This window comes from Chaetodon trifascialis, chromosome 21 (genome assembly GCF_039877785.1).
Source record: "Chaetodon trifascialis isolate fChaTrf1 chromosome 21, fChaTrf1.hap1, whole genome shotgun sequence".
Classification (NCBI taxonomy): Eukaryota; Metazoa; Chordata; class Actinopteri; order Chaetodontiformes; family Chaetodontidae; genus Chaetodon; species Chaetodon trifascialis.
This window is the reverse complement of record NC_092076.1, coordinates 7,877,465-7,886,731: the sequence shown is the minus strand read 5'-3', so window position 1 is coordinate 7,886,731 and position 9,267 is coordinate 7,877,465. Positions and strand designations below refer to the sequence as shown.

General features: G+C 46.0%; 1 protein-coding gene across 2 annotated transcripts in view; it reads right to left on the bottom strand.

Moving 5' to 3' along the window:
* LOC139349415 (zinc finger MIZ domain-containing protein 1-like) overlaps positions 1 to 4,016 on the bottom strand; it is a 109,833-nt gene extending 105,817 nt beyond the window's left edge. Inside the window, exon 1 of one of the 2 annotated variants that reach the window (XM_070990186.1) lies at positions 3,897 to 4,016. The gene's annotated coding sequence lies outside the window, so the exon portion shown is untranslated. The remainder of the gene's footprint in view (positions 1 to 3,896) is intronic. The other variant, XM_070990185.1, reaches the window with a different exon arrangement.
* Positions 4,017 to 9,267: the final 5,251 nt, after the last annotated feature.

Below are 9,267 nucleotides of genomic sequence, written 5' to 3'. Positions count from 1 at the left end.
CTTTTATGATCACACTTTGCTCATAAAACTGAAATTAATCAACGATTTGACAAATCTCAAAACCCCAAAATAAGAGTTATGTTTCTTCTCTCCGTCATCCCCCGTCTCCCCTCCCGCCAAGCCCTCTCTGTGCGCAGTTTGTACAATAACAACTCCTATCACCAATGCAACCGAAAATATGCACAGAGTGGTTGCACACTCTAACATGATTAAATGATGTGTGGTCTGGCGTCACTCCCAGCACCTCTCCCATCCCTCGCTTTGCTCTGTATCTCCCTGCTGCACGAACGCAAAACACACACAGATTCCCTTTCCCTGAGCTGTGTTTTGAAAATAGAAGCTTCTTATTAACAGTCAACAGTCAAGCTGACAGGTACAGTCTGACCATTCTCTCCGTCACGAAACCCCTCTGTGGATATCTGCACGGTACACATGTCACTGCGGCGAGCGTGTCGCCGAGGTGGAGCATCACAAATCATCACAGGCACACACATGAGGAATGCAGAATAACACGTGTGGGAAGAATACCGTGGTGTGATGTACAGCTTATTTTGTTATGCTGAGTGGCGGAAGAAGCATTCAGGTCCCTTAGTGGAGTCAAACTGGCAATACCACAGTGGAATAAAACTCTGTGTTTTTGCACAATGGGTGGTAAGGACATGTTGCATCACTTTAAAGCGTCACAAACCATTAAAACTACCCACAAGCTAAGAGTACCCACAGCTGTTGAGCACTCGTACACGCTTTATTAACACCCTTCTTCGGGCAGAAGTCGTCAAACCTTAAGATGGACAAGAAATATTTGAAATATAAGTCCTCAGCGAGCAAGTGAAGGGCAGTGCGCAGGACGGTTTGGTTCTTTCATTAAGGGGTTCACAAGACGAAACGGTTAGCAAACAGCGGTTTAAACTATGACAATGCAACATATTTTGAAAAAATATCACCAGTTTTGAGTGTTAAATGTTTGCAATGTAACTAAAAACTACAGCTGTACAACAAATACAACAATACAGAGTTAAAAACAGTAGTTCCCTCTGGAATGTGGTGGACTTAAGATTAAAATGTGCTCAGAAATATACTTGATCACTTTCCACCGCTGGTTATCCGAAACAATCTCACTGCCGAGGATGCTGCAGTATCAAAATAACCCTTTACCATGTTATAATAGCTCACGAGTAACATAATCACTGGACTATCAAAAAAAAAACAAGTGCTGTTTGACACCAAACTAAACCTCATGATTAAGCTACTCCAGCTGTCCAGTGACACACTTTGCGCGCGCCACGCTCGCCCCGCGCTCGCCTCACTCATTGAAAATAGCCATACCAGCAGGGTGATTCATCCCAGGAGTTTATTCTCTCCAGCAAAGACAACACAAAAGGGACCTTGAGCGAAACCTACACAAACCTCCCACAGGCTCTGACCGCGGAGGAAGAGCAGTCGCTCGTTCACTCGCTCGCCTTTTTTCCCTGTTAGAGTGCCTCAGAGGGCTGCTCGCCGCAAGTGGAATTCCCAAGTCGAATCAATAACATTATGACATTATTCACCATCTAACGGCCATGTTTACCAGCTACTTAAGCAGACATTGTTGGTAAAAGGGGGCTCAGGCTGCAAACCATTGGGAGAGGGTTTATTTTTGCAGCCGTGATGCAGTATTTATCTCTTGACTCTTTGGTTGTAAAATGACACTGCGCGCTGTGTTGTGTGTCCGGAATATTTCCAGACAAAAGGAGCATCAGATGCAGCACACAGATAATAATTCAGTCCTGTGGCCGGTTGAGGCACAGCGGCTCTCGGTCTGCTCGCAGGCTGGCCAGCAGTAGTGCTGGAGGTAATGAGGCCTCTTGTGTGTCCTCTCTGATCTGAGAGTTGAATTATTTCCCATGTGGCACGGCCATTTCCAGCTTCCGCCTTTACTCTCACCTCGTCGGGGCGGGTGGAAAGGCGAGAGCGAAAAACTCCCACCCTGCACTGAAAACGTGTTGCCATTGTCAATCCACGGAGCCACACACAGACCTCAGGCTGGCTGCAGTCCAGGCGAAAAAAGATTTGCTCTAAAAGTGGAAAAGATATACGCGGTTTGCTTTCAAATTAAAAGTAAAGCTTAATTTTTTCATGCCTATTTTTAGATTTTGTTCACTAATCTGTGCAGCTTTGTGTCCTACAGTTTTATTCTGCCTCCTTCTGCGCTGACGCTTCTCAGTGGTCAATCTCGGAGTTAATAAATGGGCTGCTTCAGCACCCAGACACACGTGCTGGGTTGCAGATCTCTGTTTCAATGTGTCTTTTGTCTGACGGCTGGTGTTTCAACATCCTCAACTTGAATAGAAGAAGGTCAGCCTGGTGGGGTCTGCCCCATGGTTATTCAGGAGCCCAACCTGGGGCCCCACAGAGATGGGGTGACTGGGAGGGAGGGGACGGGACAGAAAAACCTCCTCCTCTGTCTGACACCACCCTCGTCTGCGAAGCCACTGGAAGTTTGAAGTTTCCCCTCCCTGCGCAAGCGGAGCTCAATCAGCGTTTAATCACACGTGCCATCAAGTGCTCGAGATGCAGGCAGACTGAGAGGTGGCCCATGCAGGGACTTGAGCGAGGAGCAATCAAAGGACCAGGTGCGTAAAGATGGCAGCCTCCTAGTTCGACATCCTCTCCCGTCCCGCATCAAGGCTGCATCTGAAAGTTTTAGATGCAGCCTCGATGGAAGAGCTCAGCGGCTATGAAACCCAAGCAGACCCTTTGGATTGCATAACAGAGAGGCAAACAAAGCAACCCAGGCTGCTCATCGCCACAGGTCCAAACAGTGCGAGCTGTGCGGGACAGATCGGGATGCTGCAGCAGCTGAAAGCAGACGCGAGGAGAAAGAACTTTTCAGCAACATAACAAAAACAGGAAGAGCTCTCCTGAACATCTCGGCAGAAAAAGGCGAGAAACATCTGCACGTGTGTTTGTTTGCTTTTCAGAAGCAAACAGAAGGAGAAACACAGTGTGTCTATATGAGACACACACACGCACACGCACGCACACACACACGCTCTTTCATTGACAATGGTTAGGAAGCAGATGAGGGAGTCTAGCTTACTTTTTCCACTTGGCCATGCGTTGTGCTTCCTGGTCAAATGTACAGTAAGTGGAAATGAAACCAGTTCTATATGAGAGCCCCCCCCCCCCCCCCCCCCCCCCCCAATCCCAACTGGTTATCCAGACAGCAGCAATCTGGGGAGTCAACTTGTTAAACCCTAATGGAACACCAATGACCTACAGCAGCAGGATGACTCCAGGCTGTGACATAAATACATTGATATTTAAACAGTATACACACGTGCTGCTGTTACCAAAGTTCAGAAATAAACATCCAGCGTGACATTTGATGAATAAACCGCGCAGTGACCGCTGCCTTGCCTTGTCCACAGTCATTCTGCAGCTTACATGAATCCCCTCGCAGCACCATTAAAGCCACATTAGACAAACCATGTGCTTTGTGCACATCACAAGCCAAAGGTAAAAGCGAGACCTACCTCTAAACCTTGCGCGCACACACGCACACGGACTCACACAGCGCGGCATGATTCATTCTGCAAGCAAAACGCATACAGGCTGCTACAATGTAGCCTCCGAGCCCCGACGCTTTGGAGATCAACGCGGCATCTGTTACCAACGAAATGCACAACCTGCTTAACAGCCCGCCGGTTCAATCCCGACGGCGCGCAGCGGACTGATAGTAAATAAAAAGCTGCGGTTGATTATTGGAGGCTCCGACGTGCTGCTCAGTGCCAGTTCAAGTGGTCACTCTATTGTTGAGAAACAATCTGAGCCAAAGTGGAAACAAAACCTTGCCGAGACAAGAGCCTCGCAGCGCCACACTGGGAATAAGCAACGTTAAGTTTGCAGTTACTCACCGGGTTATTAAGCGGAGAAAGTCCTCGGTAATTTTCGGCTCTTGTTTTTAAATATCTTCCCCCCTCACGGCCACTGAGAATGGGCTCAACGTCAGTGGGTGAGTAACTGAATAGACTCGGAGAGAGCGCAGTAAGTTGAAGTGTCAAATTACATTGGCTATTCTATTACCAAAGGGACCCATGCTCGGTGGCTGCTGACAAAATGTGTCGCGGATTTTTACGCGGAGACGCCATCAGGACGAGAGCCGGGAGCGGAGCCGGACTGTCGCTCAGCTCAGCAGCCATCTGGTACACTGGATCTGCTGGAGAGACCCGCTCCGGGGGTGCTACCAACCGGGTCTACCAGGAACACACAATCCTGATTTTAGGCGAATTTTAAAAGGGGGCCCACATTAAGTAGTCCCACTTATTAAAACGGAAATTTTCTGGGTGTTTTATCTATAAACTGCTTTTTACCACTTAATACTAGTACTAGTAGTGAGTTCTAAAAAAAAAAAAAAACGAATAAAATAATTTAATATACTGTAAAATAGTAAAATTAAAAATACACTTAAGGTAAAATAACATAAATATAAGAAACATAATATCATAAACAACAATATCAATATAACAATGATAATAATCCTCATCATCATGGATCCTTATTGAAATTAATTCTATGGTTGCAAAATCTTTACACAATCTGTCTGTTTAATATCTGAATATATTCATATGAAAATAAACATAAACTATAATGCATGTGATAATAAACAACAACAAACACGCGCACGCCCGCACAGCCGCGCCGCTGACGCGTCACAGGCGCGCTCCGCCGTCCCGTCCTCCTCTTCCTCCTCCTCCTCGGAGCGGACGCCACCCTCCGTGTTTTGCAGGTCGCCGCTCTCTGATGGAAAGCTCCGAATAACAAAGACATGTTTGAGAGCAGCAGCGGCATCAGCAGCAGCGGCGGCAGCAGCAGCAGTCTGGGCTGAGCGCTGACGTCAAGGAGCCATGACTGTGCCAAGCAGCATCCAGACTCCAGTCCACCACGCGCATGCACGCACGCACACGCATAAACACACTGACCCGCTGCTGCCACTGTGGCCTGTTTGGAAGCAGCCCATGTCAAAAGTTAGAGACACACCACCCCGCGTGCTGTGATTTACGCATCAAACTTGGGTGTGAGAAGGGTCAAAGCGGCGTTTCTCCTCTCAGCACTCTTAGAGTTTAAGCCACCACACATGTGACACACTCTGCTGGTGCGTTTAGAGTCCCCTGCTTTCTGGCCTGTGCATCCACCCCAGCTGTCTAAGTTAGGGGGAGGGATAGGCTGGAACAATAGGCACCATTTGTCCTGCTAAAAGGTGACAGGAAGCATTGATTTCAGCCTGTTCCAGGCTTGTAAGCCATCCCTGAATCGGCTAATGTGAACATTTCCCTCTAACGGAGATTGGAAAATTTTTAGCTAATTGCCATTCACAGCGGTTGCGTCAGGATGCAGGAGCAAACTTTTGATTCCAGAATACGAAAGCCCCATCGATTTTGTTGCTGCTGCTATATTAAAAGCAGGAAACAAAGAAGAAACTGGCAAACAGACCAATATTAATCTCTAATGATTTGGCCTAATTAAAGCCAGTCTACACAGCAAAAAAATACATTTAAGCGACTTCAGAGTCTGCAGCTGCTCAAGTGCACATGAGATAAATCAAAAACACCCTCCTAATAATTAAAATTGCTCTTTTATTGGCAAAATCCTGTTTGAGAATGAGGCAAAATGCTTACATTTTATTCATGTTCTCCGAATGAAAGCGCGATGCAGAAAATGGAGAAAGTTTGATCTATATTTCGTACCATGCCGCTAATGTTAAATGCAATTAGGCAGCCGTTTGGTGCTCTCACTGGTTGGAATTCCTAAACTGCTGCTGATTAAAAATAGCTCTCATTCACCAATTTGTCTTGGGCCACTTAAGCTCGTCACACTCAGCTGGAAGAACTACAGGTATTCTTGTGGGTCAGTATAGCCACACTTAATCAAAACATAAGGATGTGACACGTTATTCACCCAGCGATATGAAAAACGTTGCTTATTACTGCCAGTTCTGTATACTTTCTGTATACGTTCTGTATAGTTTTCTGCAGAACAACTGATCATGATGATGTAAAATCTTCCTGCAGTGTTCCACTGGGGTGTTTTGAACGGGACCTCCAGTCAGACCTGTGATCTCAGTGCTCTGACACATTCTCTCTCCAGATGACGTGATGTACGCCAGCCAAACACAGAGCCACTGATCCAAATATAGACGTGAATTTTGCTTTATCACAACTGGGTCAAGGAGACTGAGTCAAAAACAATGTGTTCGTGAAATGCTTTAAAATTATATGCAAAGTGATGTTCAACTGTGGAGCATCAGCGGGCTCGAGTGCAGACTCAGTGTGACATCAGATTTACCCAACATGCTTTACTGCCAGGCGCATGCTGGTCCGGCGGTTAACACTGTCACCCCACAGCAAGACGCACATGGGTTTGATTGTCAGCCTTTTCTGAATGGAGGTTCTGTATTCATACCCACTAAAATGTATTCTTTTCAATCACTTTAATTAAAGCTGCACTAATTTTTTTTTTTTTTTTTTTTTTTAGAAACTACTGAAACAATGTACTGTGTAATGTGAAAGGAGTTCACAGCCATGTTAGCCACTCTGTGAGGCTGCACTTGGGTATAGTGGTGCTTTCAGCTAAAAGCTAGCATCAGCATGCTAACATGCTCACAATGGTGATGCTATCATGCTGATGTCAAGCAGGTATGATGTTGATAATGCTCACCATCTTATTTCAGCAATGCTAGCATGCTAACATTTGCTAATTTGCATTGAATACAGTGTTGCAGGTAAAGTTAAGAGTTCTTACATTTCATCCTCAGGGGGGATTCAGTCGATGTCGAGATATTTCACGTTTTGAGTGAATGAATCTGCAAGGTTGTAAAATGCTAACAATGGATGTATTGTCTAATGTTTGATGTAGAACTTGTAGAATTTAAGTTGCTTTGCTTGCTCCACAATATCCGCTTGTGGCGTGATCAGGCAAGTCAAAGCACTTGTAAAAAATTCAAAATGTCTGCCAGCGACGGTGACACGAAACAGGGTGTCTTAAGTTTTTCAGTATTTAATATCAACCGCAATGTTTCCGCAGCCTAAACCTGATCACACGCAGGATGCAGGAGACGAACGCGATTTTTAGGAGACAGCGTCTGTGTCTCCTCAATGCATGCTGGGTGATAGCGTCACAAAGAATGAATGATACTTCCTTTCTGTCAGTGTCCATTGTCTGTTAGATTTTATGAGAGGGATTTACCTGCTATAACACCCCATAAAAGCCCACATTGTGTTGTAGTCTGGGTCGCTGGCCAGATGGCTGTCACGACGATGAATGGACTGCACGAGGGTAACGTCACTCCTCACCAGGTCTAGTTTCATGGTGAGTTTGATGAACTTTGTGAAAGTTTTGATCACATAAATATTGCATTTCTTCACGAATGCTTTTCTTGTCTTAGTTTCTGAGTTGAGATGACACATGTGGACAAACCCTCTCAGAGAATTACAAAACGCACCGTGGATGCTGGACTCCCCGCACCCCGCACGTCCTGCTGCTCCTTACATAAAAACAGCACAATGCGATCATTGAAAGTGTAGGCAGGGAGATGTCTGTGTTTTCATTTACAGTTCCCACCTGGTTTATGAATGAACAACCACCAGGCTCCAGAGACCGGCCCACATCCTCCACAACCAACCAACCACTGGCTGTCTTCCAGTCCAAATGTGTTCACAGTGCACACTTTACTCTGCTGTGGACAGACTGCTCATGCTGCTCGGTGGTGTGTCCGAAAATTCGGAGAGAGATAGTGTTGGAGTCGTTCATTCCTGAGGGTCTACTTACTATGATGTTCTAGAGCTGTGCTGGCATGTTTTGCTTCTGCTTCCTTTCGCTGAAACATGAAAATGTGACTTAAATTATAGCTGCAGACGACAGATTTTGCGCTTTCATTTAACCAGGCCCCTGACTGCGCTTTCTACTCCAAACAAGAGTGTTACTAGGGGTCTGCTGTGTTATGGAATTGTGTGTGACCTGGTGACAGCACTGCAGGCTGGGCAGTGGAGTCTGGTCAACAAATAGGATTGCAAAGGATGGAGGGAATCAGCAGGGCAATGAGGAGGAGGAGGAGGAGGAGGAGGAGGAGGACAGGGCTCTGCAAACAGTGGACGACTATTGCGCTCCATTTGAGAGGAAGACATGAGGGAAATGTGATAAACCCCATTGATTCTCATTACAGCAGGAGAGGCAGACAGAGAGAGCAGACATACCTCGACAGGTTGTGGTGAAGCCTCCTGATGATTTTCTACCCGTCGTTTTTTTCTCCTTCAGACTTTCTTTTTTTGAGCAGCACCAGCATAAAGCTGGCTGCCGGCACCCCATGCTGCTCTGCTTTTGGGGGAGCGGAGAGCCAATCAATGTGTGCTCACAAAGGGGGAAGAGCATTCAGAAAGCCAACTGTTCCCTCAGGCCATGGGCAATGAAGAAGTGGAAGAGACAGAGGGAGACAGTGCAGGGAGAGAAAGAGGCGAGGGGGTTGACAACATGTTTCCTTTGCTACGATATACTGAGAGGAATAACATGATCACTGCATCGCTGACATGCAGCAAATATCATCCTGACTCACTGATATGCACTGATAGGACAAAGCATCACAGTAGAGATGCTGCTAATGTTCAGTTACAACTAATCTTTTTTTTTTTTTTTTTGATTAATTGAGCAGTTCAGTGAAGTGAAAATGCCCGTCACCTATTTTAGAGCCCAAGGTGACATTGGCAACCAACTAGAGTTTGGCTCTTTTATAAATAACTTCAATTAGATATGTTTGTTGACACCCTGTAAGTCCAGAACCCAGATTGTTTTCCATCCATGTGGTTAAGATTTGGTCAGGTTTGGCCCTAAAACAACGTGGTCAGGGAGAGAGCATGGTTTAAGTCCTCAGTAAAGGCTAGAAAAAGCTGGAGTTCAGGACTTTTACGTATAAATGAACGTCCATTACTTTCCATCCATGGCCAAATAAGTTCTCACATAGCTGATTAAGCCAATCACAGCCAGGTAAATTTATCTGTATTTCACTTCTTAAATCTGCTGTCTGCGGTGACATTTCTGCACCGGCAGTGATGCATCTTATGTCAATGATTGGTTTGCCGGAACTGAAGGACGGAGCAACCGTAGCAATGGAGTAGGCTACAGCAGCTATGGCGGAGCCCGTGATGTCATTGACGAGCACAGTCTTTGTGTAAGTACTCTCACTTCCAGAAGGTGGAGGCAAACGTTCCACACTGCAGGTTTAAAGTTCAGAGACCT